This window comes from Adiantum capillus-veneris, chromosome 22 (assembly GCF_014529385.1).
Source record: "Adiantum capillus-veneris isolate H3 chromosome 22, ASM1452938v2, whole genome shotgun sequence".
NCBI classification, from domain to species: domain Eukaryota; kingdom Viridiplantae; phylum Streptophyta; class Polypodiopsida; order Polypodiales; family Pteridaceae; genus Adiantum; species Adiantum capillus-veneris.
In genome coordinates, this window is record NC_140952.1 from 49366298 (window position 1) to 49379864 (window position 13567).

Sequence of the window (13567 nt, forward strand, 5' to 3'; positions counted from 1 at the left end):
GGCGGAGACCCCCTGAGACTTTTTTTTTTCGCCAGAATATTCCTTTTTGCCGGAATATTATGGCCGGACAGCGGCCGGAAAGTGGTCGGAAGTCAATGGCCGGTGGCCGGTGGCCGAATTCAAAAGCGGACTTGTCTTCTCAAGGGCGGACACACATGGGCGGATTGGAGGGTCCGATTTGGACTTATTCGCACAAGGGCGGCTACACATGGCTCTCTCTCATAAGAGAGGGCAGCCCTTTTGGCCTATAAAAGGAGGCCATTTCTACACACATTTTATAGTGTGAAGTTGATGCAACAAGGTGAGTGTGAGGTGGTGAGAGTGAAGCAAGGCGGGAGCTCCATTAAGGGTATAATCCCTTTGTAAACTACTTCTTGTTTTGAAGTACTAAAGCCATTGAGTGGCTGCTTTCCCGTGGACATAGCCCACATTGGGTGAACCACGTATATCGTGTGTACTCTCTCTCTCTCTCTCTCTCTCTCTCTCTCTCTCTCTCTCTCTCTCTCTCTACTCTATAATCTCTTGTATATAAATCTGTCTCTCTCAATTAAGTAATCTACTCAATTATCTATTTAGCTACGTCTTATTTCCTAACAACTGGTATCAGAGCAAGGTTTGCTCGTAGCTAAATTATCTCAAGGAAAGGATTCCTTGAATTGAGTGGGAGTTATGGCGGAGGAAGGGAAGCTCAAGATTGAGAATTTCAACGGCAAAAACTACCAACATTGGAAGATGCAGATTGAAGACTATCTCTACCAGAAGGACCTCTATTTGCCACTAGGCGGTCTTGCGAAGAAGCCCGCAACAATGGCAGATGAAGCATGGATTGTCCTTGATCGAAAGGCACTGGGAACAATCCGGTTAATCTTGGCGTCAACGGTGGCCTTCAATGTTTCGGAGATGAAGACCACGGAGGACTTGATGAAGTCACTTGACGACTTCTACGAGAAACCATCGGCATCCAATAAGGTATTTCTTATGAAGCGCTTGTTCAATCTAAAGATGGCAGAGAATGGTTCAGTTGAAGAACACCTAAATGACTTTAACACAAACATAAGTCAACTTCGATCAGTGAAAATCAATTTCGATGACTAAGTGCGAGCTCTCCTTATACTATCATCTCTACCGGATAGTTGGGACAGCCTTGTGATGGCTGTAAGTAATTCTATCTCTGGCACAAATACTCTTAAGTTTGATGATGTTGTGGGTGTTCTCCTAAGCGAGGAAATGCGAAGGAGAAGCACAGGAGAATCATCAAGTGCTGCACTATCAGTGGAAACAAGAGGCAGGCTTAAGAAGAGGTTCAAAAACCAAAAGGGTCGTGATCCCTCAAGGCGGAGCAAGTCACGCACAAAGTCAGTTCTTGAATGTTGGAACTGCGGCAAGAAGGGCCACGTCAAGAAGGATTGCTGGTCCAAGAAGAAGAAGGAGACAGAGTCTCAAGACAACAAGCCAACATCAGAGGCCAATGTGGCAGGTAAAGTAGAGCAAGATGCTCTAATTCTCTCATTAGACAATGTGTCTAATTCTTGGATAGTAGATTCCGGGGCTTCATTCCATGCGACACCACACAAGCAACATTTCCAAGACTACACCAAAGGTAATTTTGGGTATGTATACTTGGGAGATGATGAAGCTTGTGAGATTGTCGGCAAAGGTACATTTTCTGTCAAAACTGCTAACGGAAATGAATGGAAGCTTAAAGATGTTAGGCATGTTCCTTCTCTTCGCAAAAATTTGATCTCTACAGGACAATTGGACGATGAAGGTCACAACATTGCATTCGGAAACAAACGGTGGAAGATCTCAAAGGGATCTTTGGTGGTTGCCAAGGGTGAAAAAGTCGGTACACTTTACTTGTGTACTGTTAGCACGCAACCTTCAGCTTGTGCAGCAACTACAGAAGTTCACAGTGCGGTGTGGCACTACCGACTTGGGCATATGAGTGCCAAAGGAATGAAAATCCTTCAAACAAAGAAGCTTCTACCAGGTTTGAAAGAAGTGGACTTAGAGTTCTGCGAAGATTGTGTTTATGGTAAACAAAAGAGGGTAAAATTTCAAAAATCAGGAAATGAAAGAAAAATTAAAAAACTTGAGTTGGTTCATTCTGATGTTTGGGGTCCTGCAAGTACACCATCACTTGGTGGCTCATTGTACTATGTAACATTCATAGACGATGCGACTAGAAAAACATGGGTTTATGTCATGAAGAATAAATCCGATGTATTTTCCATATTTCAAAGGTGGAAAGCCTTTGTGGAGAATGAAACAGGTACCAAGGTTAAATGCCTCAGATCCGACAATGGAGGCGAATATTGCAGCCAAGCTTTTGAAAGATTTTGTGCTAGCAATGGCATTCGGAGGCAAAGGACAACCCCAAGGACACCTCAACAAAATGGGATTTTGGAAAGGATGAACAGGACAATCATGGAACGAGCACGAAGCATGCGGCTACATGAAGGCCTACCGCTTGAGCTTTGGGCGGAAGCTGTAAGTACGTCTGTGTACTTAATCAATCGGTCACCCTCAACGGCATTGGATGGGGGAGTTCCAGAATAGGCATGGACAGGTAAACCGGTGAATTATGCATTTCTCAAAGTGTTTGGGTGTGAGGCTTTCATGCACATAGATAGAAGCCTAAGATCAAAGTTAGATGCAAAGTCCAAAAAGTGTTTCTTCATTGGCTATGGAGAAGGAGACTTTGGGTATCGCCTATGGAATCCTGAAGATGATAAAATCTTACGGAGTAGGGATGTAATTTTTAATGAACAAAATATGTACAAAGATTACTTGGAAAGAAAACAAACAAAAGAAACAGGTGATAAGTACATGGAGCTTGAAGACGGTGAAGACTCAAGGACTGCAAACGGTGACAATGTGCAACAACGTCAATCAAATGAGGAGCCTCAACCTATTCCCCGAAGATCTACAAGAGCAAGTAGACCTCCAGAAAGGTTTGTTCCTTCCTTCAACCATCTCTTGATCTCAGATTCTGGAGAGCCGGAATCATATGAAGAAGCTATGCAACATGAATCCAAAGAAGAATGGACGAAGAGCATGCAAGTGGAGATGGACTCACTACATCGCAACCAAACATGGTAGTTGGTTGAGTTGCCTAAAGGTAAGCGGGCACTTCAAAACAAATGGGTGTACAAGCTAAAAGAAGAAGAAGGTGGGAAGAAAAGGTACAAGTTTAGGCTTGTGGTAAAAGGTTTTTCTCAAAAGAAAGGTATTGACTTCAATGAAATATTTTCTCCTGTTGTAAAAATGAACTCAATTAGGCTTGTCTTAAGCCTTGTGGCTGCTCATGATCTAAATCTCGAGCAAATGGATGTAAATACGGCATTCCCTCACGGTGACTTAGAGGAGGAAATCTACATGCTTCAACCAAAGGGGTATGAAGTAAAAGGTAAGGAGAAAATGGTTTGCAGATTAAAGAAGAGCTTGTATGGTTTAAAGCAAGCATCAAGACAATGGTACTTGAAGTTTGATCGATGGATGTTGGATCATGGATTCACAAGAAGCAACTCGGATCACTGCGTCTACACGGAGAATTTGGGAGATGGGAAATTCATCATCCTAATGTTGTATGTTGATGACATGTTGATTGCAAGTGCTAACATGCAGGACATCAAAGACCTAAAAGAGGAGCTGTCCAAATCTTTTTCAATGAAAGATTTAGGTGCTGCAAAGAGGATACTTGGTATGAAAATATCAAGGGACAGGACGAAGAAGACAATAAAGCTATCTCAAGAAGATTACATCAAGAAGGTACTAGAAAGGTTTGCAATGCAAAATGCAAAACCAGTTTCTACACCTTTGGCTGGTCATTTTAAACTAACGAAGGATATGTGTCCAAAGACACAAGAGGAGATAGCCTATATGTCTAAAGTTCCATATGCTGCAGCGGTAGATTCTCTAATGTATGCTATGGTTTGGACAAGGCCAGACATTGCACATGCAGTGGGAGTTGTGAGTAGGTTCATGGACAACCGAGGTAAAGAGCATTGGCAAGCTGTGAAGTGGATACTTAGGTATCTAAAAGGGAAAACAACAAATGCTTTGTATTTTGGAGGAACTGATATTTTTCTAGAAGGGTATGCTGATGCAGATATGGCAGGTGACAAAGATACTCGAAGGAGCACTACTGGCTATGTGTTCACGGTTGGAGGCACAGCAGTAAGCTGGGCTTCAAAGCTGCAGAAAGTGGTTTCACTTTCTACCACGGAAGCAGAGTATGTAGCAATGACGGAGGCAAGCAAAGAAATTCTGTGGCTTCACAGATTCTTAGAAGAGCTTGGATTCAAACAATACAATTGTGTCTTGTACAGTGATAGCCAAAGCGCTATCCATCTTGCGAAGAACTCAGCCTTTCATTCAAGGACAAAGCACATTGAGGTGAGATATCACTTCATACGCACTCTTTTGGAAGAGGGACAACTAAAGCTAGGAAAGGTGCATACAAGTAAAAATCCTGCAAACATGTTTACAAAGGTGGTCAACAAGGAGAAGTTGAGCTTTTGCTCATCTTCAATCGGCATTCAAGGATAAGAAGCCAGAATGGAAAGCAGTCACAGGTTTGGTTTGGAGATCAGTCTCCAAGTGGGAGATTGTTAAGTATGGAGCTTGATTTACCCTTGTAATTTTCTGTGGTAAAAGCGCACATTTGTAAGGCCCCCATTATGAAGAGAAGCCATCGTGCGTGAAGGAAAATCACTCACCGGAAACCAAAATTTTCACGGACAAGAATCAGGGGCAACTTTAAAGGCCTCGAGGGCGGAGACCCCCTGAGACTTTGGTGGCCGGTGGCCGAATTCAAAAGGGGACTTGTCTTCTCAAGGGCGGACACACATGGGCGGATTGGAGGGTCCGATTTGGACTTATTCGCACAAGGGCGGCTACACATGGCTCTCTCTCATAAGAGAGGGCAGCCCTTTTGGCCTATAAAAGGAGACCATTTCTACACACATTTTATAGTGTGAAGTTGATGCAACAAGGTGAGTGTGAGGTGGTGAGAGTGAAGCAAGGCGGGAGCTCCATTAAAGGTATAATCCCTTTGTAAACTACTTCTTGTTTTGAAGTACTAAAGCCATTGAGTGGCTACTTTCCCGTGGACGTAGCCCACATTGGGTGAACCACGTATATCGTGTGTACTCTCTCTCTCTCTCTCTACTCTATAATCTCGTGTATATAAATCTGTCTCTCTCCATTAAGTAATCTACTCAATTATCTATTTAGCTACGTCTTATTTCCTAACAGAACGCATAAATGCATCAAACTTTTGATACCATTGTTTAGATGATTGCTTCAATCCATAGAGACTTTTTAGAAGCTTACAGACCAAATGTTCCTTGTCGTTTAGCACAAACCCTTCAAGTTGCTACATATAAATCTCTTCCTTGAGATCACCATGTAACAAAGCTGTAATGACATTCATTTGATCAAGATCCATATCTTCAGTGGCAACCACAGAAAGCAACATTCTTAGTGTGGTCATCTTGACCACTGGAGAAAAGATTTTCTTGAAATTGACACCATATTCTTGCTTGAAACCTTTGGCCACTAGACGAGCTTTGTAATTGTCAATCTTCTTCTTGTAAACCCATTTACAAGGCAATGCTTTCCTACCTTTTGGCAACGGAACAAGTTCCCATGTTTTGTTCTTTGCAATACTAGATAGCTCCCTCTTCATATCATGTTCCCATTGAATCTTATCATTGGCTAGCATAGCCTCTTTGTAACAAGAAGGCTCACCACTATCTGTCAGCAAAACAAAATCCACGCCTGGAACAAAACGTTCTGGCGGATGTGAGACTCTTTGAGATTTCCACGGCTAATCAGAACTCATACTAGCCTGTGTAGTAAATGGCTCGGGAGATGTCTAGACAGGAGGTGATACATCAAAAAACGTCACTTTTCGGAATTCAACCTCTTTCACTAGCTGCCTATGCACATTAAAGACAACATCACTGCTACAGATCACTTATCGACTTTCCCGATCCCATAAATGATAGCCAAATTGACCATCTACACCATAGCCAATGAAGATGCTAGCTTAGTACGCAACTCCTTGGGTACATGTGCATAAGCTTCACAGCCAAATGTGAGGAGTTTTTCATAAGACAATTTATATCTTCACCATAACTCCAAAGATACACAAAACTGTAATGAAGCATGTGGTGATCTATTGATCAAGTACACGCCTATGTATAATGTTTCAGCCCAAAACGCTTGCGGTAAATTAGCCTGTGAGATAGCATAGACATAATCCTTTCTTGGATGGTCCTATTCATCTGTTCCGCAACACCATTTTGTGCAGGGGTATAAGGAGTTGTAAACTCACGCTTAATTCCCCTACTTGAACACAAGTCTGTAAACTCTTTGGAAACATATTCTCCACCATTGTCTGAGCGCAAAGCTTTCAACTTATGTTCAGACTAAGTTTCAACACTCGATAAGAACTTCTTGAACCAAGAAAAGGTCTCATCTTTAGACTTCATGGCGTAGACCCAAACATGTCGTATTGCATCGTGAATGAATGTAATGTAATAGGACGCACCACCATGGGATTTAGAAGTCATAGGCCCACATAAATCACTGTGCACAAGCTCTAAGGGTTTTCTTTCTTTGTCAAAAGAATGTGTACGATGTGTCCGTGTTTGCTTTCTATATTGACAGTGCTCACAAAAGGGGAAATAAAAAAATGACAAAGACGGTAAGTAGCCCAGACAAGAGAGTATCTCCATTCCCTTCTTTGACATATGTCGTAACCGGCTATGCCACAAAGCAACGATTGGCAGCTTGGTTACAGAAAGAACACTGTTTTTATCAAATACATAAAGATGATAAAGTGAACCAACTTTAGAACCATGGGCTATAATAAGATGACTCTTCGCAACACGCCAAGACTGCTGATGAAAAGTGACTTTGTAACCCAAGTCATCAAGACGTCCAGCCGAAATCAAATTGCGTATCAAGGCTAGAACATGACGCACATTATGGATGATAAACTTCACCCCATTTTCCATAACCATGGCAATATCACCTACGCCAACAATGTCACAAGAGTAACTGTCACTAACTGTAACAGAGCCAATGGTTTCCTCGTATGTAGTAAACCAATGCCTATGAGGTGTGACATGCAACGAAGCACCGGAATCAAGAATCCATGTATGGGATACTTCACCACTAACAAGGAGTTCAGCTGGCATAGAACTCTGCAAAGATAGAGTTTCTTGTGCATCATAAAAGACATCATTATTTTCAGTCAACATATTAATGTCTTGTGCATCATTGTCAACCTGAACTATGTTCAATTCTTCAATCTTAACCAAACTCTTTGGATTCTCCTCTTTATCATCATGATCTTTGCCTTTACCTTTGCCCTTCTCTTTGTCACTCTTTCAAGCATAACAATCCTTCTTTATGTGACCAAACTTATCACAATAATGGCATTAAACATTGCGGTGACCACGAGACTTTGATCTCCCTTTTGATGCATCTCTATTTCCCTCTTTCTTGGACTCACGTTCCGAAGAACGGCCCTTACGTTGTTTATCATCCCTTTGCACATAATGAGCTTCGTCATAATGCGAGCTAGTCGTGGTCTTTCGACGCATCTCCTCTGACAAAAGTTCACTAGTAACATCATCGTATTTTAGTGTACCATTAGGAGTAGAGTTACTAACAGTTGTGCAAAAGATATCCCAAGAGGGTGGCAACGAACAAAGCAAAAAGATTGCTTTCATCTCATCATCAATGGTCATGCGTTGTGCACGAATCTAAGCAAAAAGAGAATCAAAATCATTGATATGGCTGGCAATGCTAGCTGACTCCTTCATACGAAGGTTGAAATTTTTTTTGCATCATGAAAACCTTATTGCTAACCGTATCCTTTTCGTAAGTGTCGCATAATTTCTGTCATAAAGCATGAGCAGTCTCGCATTCTAACATTGAAAAGTACACCGACTCACCAAGGTGCATTCTAATCATAAACTTGCATAGCTCATCAAGCTCCTCCCATTGAAACTGAGTCATGTGCATATCTTCAATTCTAGCCACACAGGCAATAGGCAACTATTGCTTCTTTTGGACAAGCACATCATACATTTGGTTCTTCCAAAGCTGAAAATTAGTGCCATCAAAATTCTTTATGTTATAAATGTCACAGTCTTTGCTAGTAGACACGGTGATAAAACTACCAAAAGATTCTGAGAAAATTTCGGCAATGTCTCCTTTGTATTTGGGACTATGTCAACCAAAATACGAGACAAAATGACCAAGTATGTCACTCACAAAGCATAAAAGAGGGAAATACCTCTCAAAAGCACACTGTATAGAGACCAACTGAGGCGCATAAACTATCAAACTGACCATAGACCACCAACTTGGACTCAAAAGCTCCTATACCACTCTATACATGTCCTATGGCGAGGCCTCGTAAGGGATGCTCCAACTACCTGTATCACCGAAGGTATCTCCACATTTGAGAATATCCCAGCTCAATGGAAACCTCACGCTATCGATCCTCAACAATGTAGGTTATGCAGCAAAACATATAGCCAAGTCTCAGAAATGGCTATCATCCAGACCAAGTCTCAGAAATGGTCGGGACTACCGTACTAGCCAAAAGATGGCTCCACAAAAGCGTACAATGATAGTTCCCACCAAGACGTATAAGTCTGTTCACGATGCTCAAACAGGCGCCAAAAGCATGTGCATGCAAAGAAATATCGAAGAAGACAATGCTGTCAAACTCCCACTCTATGTGTGTCTATGAGGCCACTCCAAAAGAGGCTACACACTCTTGAATGAGTCGTGGGCTCTCGTAGATGGAAGAGACTACAACAATGGTACCTCTAATGGCTATGAAATCTCTGCAGGACAAACTACCAAAAGAGAGCTGAAAAATACAGCTCCTAAACCGTAGCTCGAATGAGGTTTCTGATGGCACGAATGGCTCCGAAAAGGTCATAAAACCTCAGGACACCTCCTGGAAACACTCTCAGAATGCTGAATTTACCGATACTGAAGTCAGAACCCTATTTGCACTCTTGAGAGTGCGCATGCGTGTGGAAGCGATTTCGGAAATGAAACAGCTCTGATACAAGATGAAGGAGATGAGCAAAGAGCACAGTGGAAGAGGAAGATGAATATGTACACACTCACACACACACACACCACCATAGCCACACAGACAGGTTGGAGGAGGAGAGCCGACACACACACTGTGTGGCCCCTTTCTTTCTTCTCTATCTTATGCACTTAGGCACAATATACACTCTACTTTGTGTTAGTGACTCACACAAGTGTATAGCTGTATACTTAGGGTTAGTAGCAGTTAGTGATGGGCGGTCAGCCACATGGCCATTAAACCTAACACAAATATACTTACAAAATTGCTCTCAAAGCTCATCCATCTAACGCTGCCCAAGTGGTGCAAACTCCCCAACTCCACTTGCATCTTTGTTGCTTCTTTTTGTAGCTTGTGCCTGTCAAGATTTTTGCATAATGCTTTCTTTACTTTCTGCCAATCTTCCTATCAAGCTAAGATGCCTTGAGAAAATAGTTCTTCATCGTGTCATATACTTCTAAGCGCTTGTGCTTTAGGCTGTCATGCATTTGTGTGTGCATCCATTTGGTAGAGAAACGATGCTCCACACTCTTGACATGAAAAACACTATGAAGCATGTTGATTACCTTTTCTTTGAGCTTGACTGATATTTCTTTCCATTTCTTCATGAGAAACGATGCATCCATTTGGTGGAGAAAGGATGCTCCACACTCTCGTGAAAATCACTATAAAGCATGTTTATTACCTTTTCTTTGAGCTCGACCGGTATTTTTTTCCATTTCTTCATGAGATGGCGACATAATACTTGTAAGAAAAAGTTGTGCATGGTAGTAGTCACCTTTCCATCATTCTCCTCTGCTTGAATCTCATCAGTGGTAGGGTCTATCATGTAAGAGAGGTCCACCTGTGTATCTTAGTGGCATCAAGGGGTCACAGCGGGAGTCTAGGCGGGAGTCTTGGCAAGGGAGAGACCAAGAGTGGCAAGCAATGTGAGGCGAGGTGTGTCTTATAATGTGAAAGCAAGAATGGCTGGCTATCCTCGGAGGCAAAAGCCGAAGTCGATGGAGACTGTGTATGAAGTGTGGGAGCACCAAATAAGGAGGCACAAATGGGTGATCGACGACTACTAGGCAGTGCGGAAATATTCATGGCACCATAACCACAACATCCACCTCCTCCATCGTTGAAGTGTCGGGCCCGTGATGTCTCATGTAACTGTCTGGTGGAGACAGATGACTCAAAGCATTGTGAATACTCTAAAGATGTAGAGTGTGAGGGGATAGTCGGTGTGAAACGCAAGCACCATGTGATGGTGCTAGGGATGGTGCCAATGCCTTGAGGCAAGGTACAGTGAATGCCCCCTTGAATCTAGCCCCCCATGTGTGAACACATGTGAATAGTGAAAAATATGTGAACACGTGTGAATAATAAAAAATGTGCAAAAAAAGGAAGAAACAGAAAGAAAGTGCAAGAACGACGGCTAGGTTGCATAATAGACAAGTAAAAAAGTTAAAACCGTTTTGTCTCAAACTTTGAAAAACCAACACAACTTTGAATTGCATCAAAATTTTTAACTTATTACTGAAACAAAAACTTAAACTTATATGTAAACATGTTGAGCTAGTTAGTGTTTTTGTCTTTTATTTTAAAAATGCAAATGAGCTACAAAAACAACTTCTTCACTCATCATTTGTGCTTGCTGCTTTGCATACAGCTTGCCCACTTGTCTGTTGACAGTTTGGACAAGCAATATGCCAATCCACAAGCACAAACAGCTAGTACACAAGCCATTTCTAAAGTCCGTTCACATTTCTAATCCAAAAATTGCAAACAGACTTTAGAAGCGAATAGTAGATCTTGGAAGGACATCGATGACATGTGGCCGGATTTTGCACAAGATTCAAGATATTTATGCCTGGCTACGAATGGCGCGACTTAGCATAAATCCATATATCTACGAAGAGCTCTCTCCATAAAGATACATCCTCTACCTCTTTCCTCTTCATTTTCCCTTTCATATTCTTCACCATTTCCTTCTCTATTTCCCTCTGCATTCGCTAGATTGTTTTTCCTTTGTATTTTCCTTTGCTAGCAGATTGTATCCCTCATAGACTTGCGCACTTTGCAAAGCTACTTCAATGACATACCACACACTCAGTTGCAAACCCTTGTGATCTTATTGAGAATCTCTTCATCCCTCGGGGGGAAAGGCACCTTTCATGCATCTCCTTTTTCTCTAACCATTCTTGAGAAAATATCCATACTGGCTCCCTTCCCAAGTATCTCATGGTTCTCTGGAAGATATGCTCGATGGCTTCCATAAAAAAGAAATCCAATGCTACATCGATCGATGTGCGACAAGCCTTGGACCACACATGACACATACGTTGTAATTTTTATATTTAAGTCATGCACACAACACAAATTAATCCACACAGTGTAAACTAGCATTTAAAAATCATAATTTATGGTTATTGTGTGTTTCAAGCATACCTGGGCATTCTCCAAAAGTAGGATAGTCATGCAGGTCCTGCATTACAATGCCTCTAATGTATGCATTTCATTGACATGCATGTCGGCTCATGGCTAATGTTTGCAATTTTTGGATAAGAAATGCGCATGGACTTTACAAATGGCTTGTGTACTAGCCATTTGTGCTTGTGGATTGGCATATTGCTCGTCCAAACTATCAACATACAAGTGGCCAAGCTGTATGCAAAGCGGAAAGCACAAATGATGAGTGAACAAGCTGTTTTTGTAGTTCATTTGCATTTTTAGAATAAAAGACAAAAACGGACTTCAAAAATGGTTTGTTCACTTGCCAATTGTGCTTGTCACTTTACACAGGCTTTCCCTTGTGGCTATTGATGGTTACGGAAAAAGAAAAAGCACAAATGGCAAGAGTCTATTTGTGATTTACCTCAAACCTAAACCTTAAGTCTGTTTGTGTTTTTACCCAGAACTTAAACCTTAACCAAAAACCTAAATCCAAAGCCTAAATTTAGACAACTTCAAGCTTCGCCATTCGGTGAGAAATTTGTAGGGAGAGAGCTTCAAGCTTCACCATTCGGTGAAAAATTTGTCTTTGGCAGCTTGCAAGAAACTGTTTCATTATGGAAGCTCTTAGGGTTTTCCATGTTTTTGGAGCTTTGCCGCTAGCTCGTAGGCTAGCCCACCATTACCTGGCGGACCTTTGAAAGTACATAGCTACATGTTGTAGCTTGGAGTGACTCTGTCAAGCTCTCATCTCCAAAGGCCGCATCAAATTGTTGGCAAGACTTGTCTGTGGCACCAAAGGTGCCATCATAGGTGAGAAAAGAGATGTTCTTTTTTCCATCCTTGAACTTCTTGAGCTTGTTGGACCCTTTCCAAGCAGCATAGGATTTTTTATGGCCTCTCCTCTTGGGTTCTTTGGGGGGGGGAAAACCCGCTACTTTCATCGAAAGAGGAGGAAGGCAATGAAGATGGAGAAGACGGTGACCTCTTTCTCTCATTTTTCTTCCTTTGATTCCTCTCTTCCCTTTTGAGATTACGATGAGGAGGAGTATGCATTGATCTTTTCCTCTTGGGAAGAGTTGGAGATCTTCGTTCTCACCGTCTTCGTGGAGCCATATCTTCCGACTTCTTTCTCTTTCCTTCAGTGGGGACTCTACATTTGAAGCATGTCCTCTGCTTTTGAATGGAGGTGCATCCTCAAGTGGACGTTGAGACCCTTCGTATGTATCCTCCTCTTCTCTCATCGGAGAGAGACTTCTTTTGGAAGTCCCTACAAGAGACCTCATAGGTACTCTCTCTTCTTAGGGAGTTTGGAGAATCCCATGGGTGCGAAGTTATTGGTAAACTTCACCTTGTAGGGCGGGGTTGCCCATAGCTTGTTGTTGCCTAGCGACAAGAGAACTCACAAGCATAGGGGCATCATTAGTAGCACCTTCATGTGCAAAATCAAAGTTTCAATATTCATTCTACTCTCTTTATTATTGTCAACTTAATTTATGTGTATGTTAACTTATTCTCTAGCAACTTCAACGCCCTAGTTGCTACTCCTCTTAGCTCTTGAAAATTAGCACTCAAGCCTCCACATCGTGAACAACTTAAGGATCTCTCTTCTTAAGCAAAGAAAAGATAAACCAATAGCTTTGATACCAATGTAACGAAATTAAGCTAATAACTTTGAATGTAGCGGAAATAGATTAGCCATAGTGAGCATTTCATTAAGAAGGTTTCTAATGAAGAAACAGAGAGTGCTAGGTTGGAGATAGCAAAAATTTGCACATTTCTAATTAACATGGCATGAGCAATAATTTGCAAGAGAGAGAGAGAGAGAGAGAGAGAGAGAGAGAGAGAGAGAGAGAGAGATTGACAACAGTTGAGGACAAGATTTACTTGGAGTTGGTCCCCCCTCCAATAGGCTTTTGTATTATAGGTTCTCCCATGAAGAGAGAATTGGTACAATACAATCTTTGTGTTCCTTAATACCTCTTTGGTGCCATGAAG